This window comes from Sus scrofa, chromosome 9 (genome assembly GCF_054392235.1).
Source record: "Sus scrofa isolate SSC_HxYL_T2T_F1_AM1 chromosome 9, Sscrofa_HxYL_maternal_Yorkshire_Landrace_v2.0, whole genome shotgun sequence".
Lineage (NCBI taxonomy): Eukaryota > Metazoa > Chordata > Mammalia > Artiodactyla > Suidae > Sus > Sus scrofa.
The window spans coordinates 25,756,914-25,770,524 of NC_139391.1; the positions used below are offsets into that span (position 1 = coordinate 25,756,914).

A 13,611-nucleotide genomic window follows, 5' to 3' on the forward strand; every position below is an offset into this window, starting at 1 on the left:
AAAAAAAACAAAAAAACATGCTCTCCAACAGAACTTTCCACCAAATTTAGTGTAGCTCACAAGCATATCGTAATGCTTTCAGCGAATGTTCCTTAATCAAATTGCTATTTCTATGCCCCCATTTCCCTTTCCTTCCACAATTTATGTTACTAGTATCATTGCTATAACAGATTATTCATTGTTACTCCTTTTTCTTTCATTGAAATACAACTTTTCACTATGCACGGGGCAACCTAGCCATCTCTGCTATATGACTCGACTCTGGCCAGTGAGACCTGAGCAGAAAGAATATGTGTAGCGTATGAGTCTTGTCCTTGAACCCTGCTAATACTTTAGCAACAGTCTAGGGATGGTGAGACACCAGAAGAGAAGCAGCCTGGGCCCTTGATGATGTCCTAGAGTAGAGCTGGTCACATCATCTTGGACTTCTATGACAGAGAGAAATCTTATTGAAGTCATTGTTACCTTGGGTCATTGTCACCCACTGCTAATGGATCCAAACATTTCAGACAACTATAAAGCTTAGGGTAAATCATATAAAGAAAAAAAAATGAAACTCTTCCTCAAGTCTGTGTTGTAGCCTAATAATGGCAGCAGAAAACTCCCTCCACACAAATCCTATGTGAGATTTTTGTATGTGCTTATGCAGAGAGACAAAGGAAATCAGCTTACTTTTCTGGTCAACTCAGAATTTACAGCGATACTTGCAGAACTTTTTAAAGAAATCTGCCTTGTTACTTGGAGAGTGAAAGGAACTTGGGTAGTATCATGTTCTACTGACTTCTCAAGGTTGGGTTCACAGACCAACAGCATCCTTATCTTTCTAAAATGCAGAATCTCAGGCCTTACCTTAGATCTACTGATCAGAATCAGGTGATTGCTGTGCACATTCAAGTTTGAGAAACACTGTTCTAGGAGGTATCATGAGAGAGCCTGATGAAATTTCTGGATTCTGTACCAGTAGTTCTCAAAGTGTGGTCTCTAAACCAGCAGCAGAAGCATTGCTATGGCTGTGGTGTAGGCTGGCATCTGTAGCTTCTATTGGACCCCTAGCCTGGGAACTTCCGTATGCCATGGGTATGGCCTTAAAAAGAAAAAAAAATATAAAAGTGATGCTTGACTCCATTTCCAGTGGGATGATCTATGATAGCCAAGGTCCCAGTTTGCCTGGGTTGTTCCAATTTACTCTGTTGTTTGGAATGTCCCAGTTTGAATAATAAGTTATGTGGCCACACCTTATGCGTAGTGCTAATTACCTTCCAACATGGGAGCATGGGCCCAGGGAACCACTCTTGTCCCTTATCCCAGCAAGCTGGATCTATACTTCTGGTGCTGTCCACGAGGACATAATGGGCCAAGACCCTCATCTCTCCCAGGAGTGTGGATTTGGCTGAGGCCACTGCTCTTTGAAGCTCATCCTTCTAAAACAAGTTAAATAGCCACCTGACCGTAATGACAAATTTTAGATATTTTGACTTTGAACAATTCTTTTCAAAGAGCACCGCTAGCACAAATTCTGCCCTTGCTCCACAGCTCTGGTCCTGAATTCTCAGAGAAAAATGAGAGTACCCAGTGTTGCCCCCCAGTGAACTGTCTCCTCTGTAGCAGTCTCAGAAACAAGCGGAGAGGTGTGCTAAGCAAATGTCAGGCGTAAATGTTACACTAAGCAAACAGTGGGAGGGAAGAATGCAAAATGGGTCAGAAGCAGCCCCACATTACACAGCTGTTCCAAAAGCAAGCAGACCACAGTGTCCTGGCAGGATGTACTCACTGAATATTAATGTCTTCATCCCCCAGCTCAAATTGGAAACTCTCCTGCCACTTTAATGTAAAGGGTTCCAAGTCAGGTTTCTCCCCTACTCAGCTCTGAGACAGAACATGCTGGGGGAAAAGGCTGGAAATACCCCTGAACGTCTTATTCTTGCTGGAAGTTAACATAGATCTCTTTTTTTTTTTGCCTTTTTAGTGTCGAACCCACAGCATATGGAAGTTCCCAGGCTAGGGGTCTAATCGGTCGGAGCTACAGGTGCCAGCCTATGCCACAGCTCACAGCAACACCAGATCCTTAACCCACTGAGCGAGGCCAGGGATCGAACCACATCTTCATGGATCCTAGTCAGGTTCATTACCACTGAGCTACGACGGGAACTTCATAGATCATTGAGAATTCAGTTTAAAAGAGTAAAAAAATTGTTGAGACTATACTGTGAGGAACATGAAGTGGGGACTGTAGGGTTTTGAATATGATATGGTCCCTGACCAAGATGGAGTTCACCGAGGTCGCACTTCACCAGGAGAGAGAAAGTGGATGCAGAACTAACTGGAAAGTAATATAGAATCTGACAAGTACCCTAGAAGGAAAATAAATGAAGTGCAGTGAAACACAAAGGGAGGGAACAGTTATGACTTACGGGAAGTTAAGGAGTCAGGGAGGTAGAATTTTTTAATTTTTTAAATTTATCATCATCATCATAACAACATCCCCTAGTATTTATGGAGGGCTTGTTATCACTCAAGAGCTATTCTAAGTACTTTAAATGTATTTTTATCTAAGTCAGTCTCATTTAAGCTTGCCTTTGAAGAGAAGGTAAATTGAAAGAAACAAAAGTGGAGAAGAAAGGGAATTCTTGGTGGCAAGAACAGACTCATGAAGGGTGTGATGTCAGCAAGTATTCAGGAACCAGTAACTGCTGTTGTTATCAGTGTAGGCTAGACTTTGGGATAGGTAAGGAATCAGGGAGATAAGGCTCAAAGCAAAAGTTGGTGCCTTAACTATCACAATAAGAAATCTGAGATTTATCCACTAGGCATTGAAGTTTCATAATAGCAGTGACTCAATCATCAGAATCCCATGAGGAGTTTTTCAAAATACACATGCCCATGCCCCACTCCCAGAGACTGAGTTAGTAATTCTCATTTGCAGTCCAGTTTTTCAAAACCCCTACATCCCAGTGGAGAACTACTAATCTAAAGGCTTCTCTTCTGGGAACTTCTATGGCTAGACCTGAGTTCTAGGAAGATGGAAGCAGCAGTGTAGAGAATATTTGATGGGGTGTGGTCTGATTGCAGGGTGCTGAGTTAATACACCAATGCAGCAGGAAGTACAAGAAGGCTTTGCTGAGGTGAACAGAGCACAGAGTTCGAATCAGCTGGGGCTGTGCATTGGCCAGACGGGAAGACGGAAATTAGATAATTCTGATATTTAAGCCCAGGCTAAGGAGATGGTACATGTCTTAGCAGAGATGGGAAGGACAGAAAAAGTCCCTGATCCCTGGAAACCCCTCAATCCTGGACAACCTGGGAGAGCTGGTCACCCGACCACTCCTAAATAAAAGAACGCAGTGATCTTAGCATGATTGTTAGATAGCCTTCGATTTAACATTTCCATTTGTTCAAAAGTCCTTTCTAAGCAGATCCGTCACTTTGATTCCACTGAAAGAGATTAATAATTATTAACAACAGCTATCATAATGCATTCACTGAGCAATTGCTACATTCTAGGCAGTGCGAAAAGTTAAAGCAACAATGCTGTGAAATCAGTATTATTATTCCATAGCAAAGAGCCATTTATCTGGACAAAAGTGACAATCAGGAAAGTAACAGTTTTATGCTATAAATTACAACCAAAGCTGTCTATGAACTTAGAGTAGAAGGATACTCCCTTCACACGAATTCCTGTCCTAAATCAACAGCACACATCATTTGTTTTTTGGCTGCACCCACAGCATGAGAATGTTCCTGAACCAGGGATTGAGCCTGAGCCACAGCAGTGGCAACACTGAATCCTTAATGGCTAGGCTACCAGGGAACTCCAGCACACTTCATTTTTTATGGTAAAATATTAGAGACATTCTACTAAAGTCAGGAAGAAGACAAGCCAGCTATCACTGTTATTATTTAATTTCATCCTAGAAGTTTTATACTTAAGAATATTTAAAAGATTGAATAGGAGTTACTTTATGGCTCAGTGGGTTACCAGTCTGGCATCAGACTTCCCCTGTCACAATGGGATTGGTGGCATCTCTGGAGCACTTGGATGCAGGTTCAATCCCTGGCCCAGCACAGTGGATTAAGGATCTGGGCTGCCACATGGGTCGCAACTGTGGCTTGGATCTGATCCCTGGCTGGGGAACTCCATGTGCCTAGGGGCAGCCAAAAAAGAAGAAAAGAAAAAAGGATAAAACAAAAAAGAATCTGGCATCACTGCAGTGGCTTGGATCTTGACTGTGGCACAGGTTCGATCCCTGGCTCAGGGTGCAGCTAAAAAAAAAATAATAATTCAATAAGTAAATATGGGAAAGATGTCAACATAGTTATTAGTTGTAAATCATGATTGTCTACCTTGAAAAGCTACAATGATCAGATGAAAAACTGTGAGCTCTACTAAAAGACGTTACATATATATCCAAAAGGAGATGTTTTAATGATAATAACCCCTGGAAATTTCTAGTTGGGGATTATAGGGGAGGGTTTTGTTTGTTTTGTTTGTTTTGTTTCGTGTGTTTCAGCTGACATATTAAGAATTAGGCAGAGGCCAAGAGATTTATCCTGAGAAGTTACCCTTCTCAGCAGTAACTTCCCTTTGTGCTACTGAGGGCAGGTCTTTTTTGAAGAAAAAGAATATAAGGGATTTAGGGCAACCACTCCTGAAGAGAGAGAGGGAGTTTCTTGTCTGAGCTGGAGGTAGAATTGGTCGTTTTAGGTTCAAGGGCTTCAGAAGTAGGGAACTGCTGGATCTAGAAGAGGCCCCAGGGAAAGAAAGGGGTTGCAGCTCTGGGTTTGTGAGATGTTAGACGCCTGCACCCCTCCTAGCTCAGAGCCATGATGATTTCAACCCCCTGAAGGAGCTGTGCTGGGGGAGCTGAAGCGCAGAGAAACTATGTAGCACGATCCTGTAATTGATTAACAAACTGGTAAACACTGGGTTTCTATGGGCAGCAGGTGTGGGAGGAAAAACTTACATTTTAACTCTATGCCCTGTTGTGCCTTCTGAAATTTTGTCTACACTTAATAGCATTCTTTCAGATGTGGAAGTAATTAAAACCTGGAGTTTCTGCTATGGTTAAGAACCTGACTGCAGGTGTTCCCGTTGTGGCTCAGTGGAAATGAATTCAACTAGTATCCATGAGGATGCAGGTTCAGTCCCTGCCGTGAGTTGTGGTATAGGTTGCAGATGCGGCTTGGATCTCATGTTGCTGTGGCTGTGGCGGTAGGCCAGCAGTTATAGCTCTGATTCGACCCCTAGGCTGGGAACCTCCATATGCCTCAGATGTGGCCCCAAAAAGTAAAAAAAGATCCGACTACAGTGGCTTGGGTCGCTACAGAGGTTCAAGTTCAGTCCCCAGCCTGGCACAGTGGTTTAAAGGATCCAGCATTGCCACAGCTTCGGTGTAGGTCACAGCTGTAGTTTGGATTCATTCCCTGCCCCAGGAACTTAGATATGCCATGGATGTGGCAATAAAATGGAAAAAAAAATTAGAAATAATAAAATTTTTAACTAGCTGTGTAGGTAGCTGTGTAGGAGCCAGCTAGAATGGCTCTCTGGTTTCTGTGTTACATTCTGGGAGAAAAAAAGAACGCAGGCCCACTTGTGCATCATTGTGTCCCAGAATGGCCCTGTCACTTCACTTCTCAGTCCTTGCTCTGCCCAGGGCCAAGACCAGATTTTAGGAGCCATTTAGGAGACAGAGTCAAATGCCAGACACTTGCTCAAATCCCCTCTTCCTCCTGATGGTTAAAGAGTTTGTGCCACAATGAGTCAAACCCATTCTGCCTGGATTCTCAGCCTCGGCCTCTGAAAAACAACTCTATTGCGTCACTCAGAAATTCACCAGGCATTCCCAAGATAAGTCAGCCACCAAGAGGGGACCCAACCAAAGGCTGGCATGAGTCCAAGGAAAAAAATGTTTTTTAAAAAAGAAGAAAAGTGCTCTGAGAAACACCAATTATAACTGAAATTGTTTATACAACCCTGTAAAGGACCCTTGACTAAGCTATCAATATGCTCAAACTCATACGGGGAATTAAGTTGTGAGGACACGTTTGTGTAGATAGTGTCATGGTTACGGGAGCAGCCTGGGGAAGCTTAGCTCCTCATTAAAGGAGGGACTTTTGGTCCCTGTGAAGCTTCTAAGAAGCAAGCCTCAGGGGCCCTGCACACGTATTACAATACCTGGCATTGTAGCAAATGCTTAATAAATATACGTTCTTTTTATTATTGGTATAGTTGTTTCCATAAATTCAAGAGATTAAGAATGCCAGAACTAAACTCCTTTAAAATAAAAATCTGGAGACCAGCAATGACATCTAAAAGCCACATGTCATCCTTTTAACAGTAATTTTTCCCTCCAGAATGGCAGGAACTTCTTTCAAAAGGTTCTCCAACCTATTGGTAGGAGAGGAACAGTGTTTAAGATAATACCATGGGCTCTGCTGTCACCTAGTGGAAAATTGGATTATTATAAGCTGTTCTCAATTACAACCTCATTGTGATAGTTGCCAACCGGCTCCCATTGACTTGCATTGTACAGTTCATCAAATTCCAAGTTAGAGTCCGTGTCTATGTTGACATGCCTTTCTTTAATCCCCCAAACAGCAAAGGCACGTGATCCTGTGTGAGCTGCACAATCAGAGACCAGTAGCTGTAGAAAACGCTCTTGGCCACTGCCGGGTCTCCCGGTCATGGGACATTGCAGGGTCCTCAGAGCAGAGGGTCTGGTACACGGTAAGCCTTTGACACATAAGTGCTGGGTGATCTTTGCCGCAATAAGAATAAACCGATGGAGACAGACATGTACATGCACAACCAAAAATGAAAAATGGAAGCTGCCTAATCACACTTCCCTTTAGAGTTGTTAAAGTGTTTTCGTAAATTAAGTTATTCTCAGAAAAACCCACGACATAAAGTACACTTCCCCATTTTAAAGATGAGAAAATTGGAGTTCCCGTCCTGGCTCAGTGGTTAACAAATCCGACTGGGAACCGTGAGGTTGCTGGTTCGATCCCGGCCTCGCTCAGTGGGTTAAGGATCCAGTGTTACCGTGAGGTTGCCGTGAGCTGTGGTGTAGGTCACAGGCGTGGGCTTGGATCCCACGTTGCTGTGGCTCTGGTGTAGGCCGGCGGCAATAGCTCTGATTCGACCCCTAGCCTGGGAACCTCCATATGCCAGAGGAGGCCCTAGAAAAGACAAAAAGACTAAATAAATAAATAAATAAATAAAGATAAGAAAATTGCTGCTTAGAAAAAATAAGTCAGGAAATGAAGCAGAAAAAAAAAATCTAAGGTGTCTTCTGATCTCAAATGCTGAACTTTGCCTGTATCAGGACTCTGCTTTGTGGGACCCTGTGGGAAAGAAAGGAACATACTGGTCTGCTTTTGAGAGAGGAGAGGAGAAACCTATAGAGGAGAAAGGGCACCCAGCCCAGAAGGCAAGGCCCTGAAGCTTTTCCTGGGTAGGAAAAGCTGCTCTTTTCCCCCCTCGAGGCTGCCCCCGCCCAGTGTCCACATCCCCTGCTAGCTGCTTCCTCTGGGCTCTTGCTAATCTCAAAATCCACCCTTTCCACTTCTCTAGACCTCCCCTCTCCATGGGCAAGTCTCTTCCAGCTTCAAAAAATCAAAACTAAAACTCTGTCTTCACCCAACTGTCACTGATTCTACTCCTCTTCTAGCGTTTAAAATAGCATTCTGGGAATTGCAGACTCAGCACATTTCGCAGGGCAGTGACCCTTCAGTGCACCCCAGCATGGTTTCCATTCCACTCCCACTGCCCCCCTCCTGCAAACTGCCATTGCCCAGGTCACCAAGGACCATCTACTTGCCAAATCCAGTGGACTTTTTAGATGTCTGCTTTATTGTCATGGCATTCACTCCGTTGACCATGGCCTCTGTACTGAAATTCTGTCCTTCTGCAGCTCCTGAGATTTGGTTCCCCTGGGTTCTCCCTTCACCGGTGCCACCTCTCCGTCTCCTTCGTGGTGACACCCATATTCTCCAAGAGCCCCCCCCAGGAGGACTCTCAAGGGAGTGTCACCCCCTGACACTTAATTCCATGTCTTCGCCTAGACTTCTCCCATGAGTTCCTGTCTCACTGGATCTCCCCAAGACCCTGTAAATGTACCGAATCTGAATTGTGCCCATCATCTGCTCTCCACCTGCTGCCCAAGCCAAGAAAGGAAAAGTTATCCACAGAAAAGTGTAATAGTGAAAATAATTAGTGGAAGACCCCTGGGCTTAAAGGGAGAATAATTTTTTATGTCATCTAGTTGGAGCGAGAACTTCACCTGGAGAACTTTAAAAAAAAAAAAATGTTTCCCCTTTTTCTTTTGCAAAAACTTAAAGAAAAATGGCAAAATTACAACAATAAATGTTCATGTATCCTTCACTGAGATTTTTCCTGTTGCTCATACTTTGCCAGATTTGCTGTCTCTCTCTCCATACATCACTATATGTGTATATATTGTTATCTGATTGAGAGAATCACTCAACAGCAGGTTGCAAGAGACATCATAATCATCCAGCCCTAAATACTTTAGCATCTATCTTTTAAGAACAGAGGCATTCTTTTACACAGAGCAATTTTAGAAAACTTAATGATGATATAATACTATTATGTGACAGGCAGTTCATGTAAAAATTTTAGCAATTGTCTCGACAATATCCTTTATAACACTATGATATTTTTCGAATTGTCCATCCACTAGAGAATCATGCCTTGTATTTTGTTGTCATAGCTCTGTAAAGTCCTTTAGTCTGAAATGGTTCCCCAGCCTTTTTTTTTTGTCTCTTCTGACATGGATATTTTTGAAAAGCACAAACCAGCTGCTTTCGTGGCTTGTCCTTGAATTTGGGTCTGGCTGATAGTCTTCTCATGATTAACTTCAGCTTCTACGCTTTTGGCAGGAATGATACGTAAGTGATATTATGGCCTTCTCAGTGCCTCTTATCAGGAAACAGGTGACACCAGTCTGTGAGTCAGTGATCACCTAGCTACAGTGTTGTCCGCTCTTCAAGTTCTTTTTTCCTCTTATGGTTAATAATCTGTGAGGAGAAATTTTCAGGATATGTGAATATGCTCGTCCCCAACAGACTTCCACCTAATGGTTTTAGCATTCCTTGATCTTACCCAAACCAAATATTAGTGTAATGGTTTAAAATGGTGATTTTCTAGCTCTGTTATTCCCTCCACATTTATTAGTTGATGTTCTGTTATTAAGAAAAGCCTTCCTGACATCCTTATTATTTGCTTTTTTTGTTTCTTTTTCTATCTTTTTTTTGGGGGGGTCATTAAGGATTCATGGATTCTTGGTTGTTGTTGGTTTTTTTCCCCCAATGTGTGTAATGCATTGCTATAATTATTCTTTATTTTTATTATCTTGCTCAAATTGTCAGTGATTTGGCTGGTAGAAAGCCATTCAAGCTTCTTCCTCTGTCTTTTTTACATGCCCCATATCTTTAAAAGCATTTCCTTACTTTCTGCACAACAAAATGTTCTCATCTTATTTTGTACCTTTGAATCAGCTATTTTTAATGGAATGATATTTAAACACCAAGATCTATGGGCTAGGACTGTTTATTGCTACTAGGGGTAGCATTACTTCTAGGCTTTTTCAGCAGGTAGAGCTGATAAATATATATTCACATATACTGTTTTATTTATTTATTTATGGCTTTTTAGGGCCACACCTGTGGCATGTGGAGGTTCCCAGGCTAGGGGTCAAAATGGAGCTACAGCTGCGGCCTACCCCACAGCCACAGCAATGCCAGATCCAAGCCACGTCTGTGACCTACACCTCAGCTCATGGCAATGATGGATCCTTAACCCACTGAGCAAGGCCAATGTTCAAACCAGCATCCTCATGGATAATCGGGTTCGTTACTGCTGACTCATGACAGGGACTCCCTATTTTTTAATTTTTCAAAACCATGATTCCATCCTGAAATCTGTAATTCTAAGCAAATGGCACAGGTTCTTCCTTATTTCTCCCCATTCCATAAATTGCACCTCTTTTTCCCTACATGGAAAACCTAGTGATGCCCCCTAGAAGCATCACTGTATTTGCTCATTTGCTCAGTCCTAAAATGCATGTAAAATCATTGTAGAATTGTTGCATCCATATCACCACAAAACAATATTTGTCTGTTATTTCTGGGTTTTTTTTTCAACTGAGGATACATATCTAAGAACTGTGTTCCAACTGATGTGGATTCATTCTGTTTTTCCCCTTCTATTGTAGTTCAGTCATCCATTTGATATACCGTTAATTTCATTTGTTTCTGTTTTTATTCAATTCTAGGCTTCTCTCCACAAACTCTGATTTAATGTTTTAAATATGCACAATACTAGCATCCTTCCAAAAGTTAAAACTGCGCAAAAAAAAAAAAAATTGTACTCAGAGAAGTGTCACTCTATCTTCTGTCCTTTCTTCTGTCCTTTCTACCCTACTCTAGGTAAACAATTCTCTCCCATTCTGGTTTATCTTTCCTAAGTTTCTTTTTTGCAAGAAATGAAGTTACATGTATGTATTATTTCCTCTTCTTTCTTATAGAACAGACAACGTACTAAATACATTCTTTTCTGCCTGTGGAATTTGATCAAGGAAGACTCTATAAAAAGTAAAGCAGTGCTTTAGACTGGAAGGCAGAGCGGGGTCCAAGCATGTGGAAAGCAGGGTGGAAAAGGTCGGCAGCTTCAGGAGACCAGGAAGTGAGCGAGGATAACGAATTCATTGGGAGCAGGGACTTAGCATCCAGGTTCTCCTGAAGGGTATCTAGTGAAGCCATGAGACACATGAGGAAGGAATATGATACACTTTCTCTGTGTCTCCAAAGTTGTGCCGTGAAAATGCAGTTCCATTTTCTTACCCAGCCTGCCACTTTTAAGAGAGACTGCATGCAGTAGGGCAGGTGGCTGCCTGAGTAAAAGAACCGTGAGGGTGGGGGCCTTTGCCTTCTTCATCGACAAGTCTGCCTTGCTAGTGCTCTTACCATCCTGAAGCTGAGAACCAGAGCGGGCATGGGGTCCTGCCCAATCCTTGCACTACCCGAATTGTCCTCACGGTGGCAGTGTAGCCTTAGTTAGCAGATGCTTTCCACCTGGCTGTGTAGAAGGACACTGTCGTTTCACTGCTTAGCTGGGATGCAGCATCCAGCCTGAGTTCTTTGCAGATAAACCCTAGCATTTCTACCATATGATGCAATTAGGACTCCAGACACTCATACACTCATTCATTCACTCATTCATGTATTCCTTTTTGTTGTTTTTTTTTCACCGGCAGCTTTGCATTGAAAGCCTACTGTTTGTAGGGGCTCTGCAAGAACTGCTAGGGATAGATATTTACGAAAATGTTTAAGTCATGTTGCAAGACCTCCAGGAGCTCAGTACCACGTGTGAGAGATTTGAAAATAGTAGATACCCTCCCTTGCTAAGTGCTCAGCACAGCAATGGTGGGAATGAAGTGTGTACTGCAGGACAGACTCCTCCAGGCCTCTGCATAAGTGTGGGTTTTGCAAGGATACCTTCCCTGGCCCCCAGACCAGGTTATGCAGCCTGGGTCTCTGGTGTCTCAGAGCCTGTACTTCTCCTTGCTCGTCTCTCTTTCCTCATAGATGGAACCAGCTTCTCAAAGCCAGGGACCATTCCTGTCTTGTTTCTCGTTATATCCCCAACATCTATCACATCTATCCTAAAGCGTGTACACGGTCACAGTGGGTGTTCGATAAATGCTTCTTGAGTGAGGACTAACTCAAGCACAATTGTTTCATGACACTCATGTGCAAGAAACATTACATCTTTATATTTCTAAATCAAATCAAATAGCAACTTCCAAGGTTCGCAACAAGTTCAATATTAGTTTATTGTTTTTAAAAATTCCTTCCACCTCCCACAGTTTATACCAACATGCCAGGGTTACAAGGGTTGTGCAGGTGAGGGGAGTGGAGGTGAAGGGCCTTTTGTGTTATGCAGTGCAGCTGTGGAGTTCCAGTCTTTTGCTGCCCAAGCAGTTGGGCTTGCTGCTCTGGGAGGGTGACACTGCATTCCTTACCGCCATCATTCTGACCCCTGCCGGCAGCACCCCCATCTAAGTCCTGCCCCAGAACACACACGCCAGCTATCCTTCCCATCCCCTGAGAAGTTATCTTGAGGGCAGGGCCCACTCCCCACTTCCCCTCCCCTCCCCACTTAGATAATCATCGGAAGCCCCTTGGTGGCTCTCCTTACTATGGTCTTGCAAGGGGGAGAGAAGAATACTTCCCAAATTAATACTGATGAATCTGCAGCTTCAAAAAGACAAAGTACCCCTTCAGCAACAACTCTCCCTGTTACCAAGGCAGGAATATGTATTTTGGGGGAGCAGTCTTTTCTAAGGACTTTCCATGTTTCTGTCCTCAGGTAGCTGTGCTGCTGTAAGTCAACAAGCACCCATTACTTCTGGGCTAGTGATTTCTTTTGATCTCAGAAAAGTATATCTATCTCCTGGTGAGGATTAATGGAGATAATGCCCTTGAATGCACTTTGGGAACCAAAAGTACTATTAAAATGTAGAATATTGTCGGTATTAACTAATGATTTCTGTATTTCACAGCCGGGGGAGTGATGACATGATAAATGACCTCTTTGGGGTTCTTTCCAATTCTCCCATGATAGCTTTTTTGCTAATAACTGTCTTTCGGTGATCCATTATTCTAGAACACTTTGTACTCCCTAAAAAAAAAAAAAAAAAACTATGCTTCAGTGTTTACTTCTTTGCCTTTCCTTCTTGCTGGCATCTAATTCAAACCGAAGACTCTGAGGTGCACACGTTGAAACCACTTGTGAGGGGAATAGACAAGGGGCTCCTGGGTCCCCAAAATGGAATAACTAATATGCCATGACTGATCAAAACTCTTATATGCTAATCATAGCAAAAGCCCGATTTCGCCTTCATTCCTTCATTCATTTCTACATTCTTGGAGTAATATTTATTTGTTTATACCATTCTAAGCATTTCTTATATTTATGATTGGCACAAACACACCTCTGGAATATTCTGATAACCCTTGAAATTTAGCGACTAAATTTAGCTCCCAGTCTTCTCCTCACAGTACATTCTTCATTCAGAGCCCCACTCACAGCTACTTCATCCTTTTCTCTGCTTTATCTCCGTGTCCTTGGCTGCCTTGCCACTAATGTGCTTCCACTTCTGTATCAAGGTTCTTGACTGTTACAGTGTTTATTGTGTTTATATTGGCTGTTGGAGAAGAACATTCAGAAACTCTGAGATAAAAACAGTGAGACGCAGAGCATTGAAATGAAAGCCACAGAATAAAAACCTAGTGAGATATAAAATAAAAGTATTCATCTCATGGAGCGGAGCCTGGTTTTTTTTCCCAACCACAGAAATATCAGTCTTGACCTGGCTAAGCATAGAGTTAGATCTGGGGCAAATATTTAGGTTTAATATACACTTTGACATTGTGTGTAGAGAAGGCTGATTTGTGAACAAATGAACGAATGTACACATAAAACATTATCAGTCAAATTACAGTTGAAATATTTGGTTCATACAAATACATTCTACTCTTTGACAAGTAAGTGGTGTTGTGATTAATAAAATAATAAAGTTAAAATTTACT

At 42.5% G+C, this 13,611-nt stretch overlaps 1 protein-coding gene across 9 annotated transcripts in view; it reads left to right on the forward strand.

Annotated features, from left to right (window-relative positions):
* Window positions 1–13,611, forward strand: part of DEUP1 (deuterosome assembly protein 1) — a 205,300-nt gene that overhangs the window by 11,755 nt on the left and 179,934 nt on the right. For 3 of the 9 annotated variants that reach the window (XM_084975657.1, XM_084975661.1, XM_084975665.1), the window contains exon 3: window positions 6,596–6,724. The exons of the other annotated variants lie outside the window; for them this stretch is intronic. The gene's annotated coding sequence lies outside the window, so the exon portion shown is untranslated. The remainder of the gene's footprint in view (window positions 1–6,595; window positions 6,725–13,611) is intronic. 9 annotated transcript variants of the gene reach the window in all.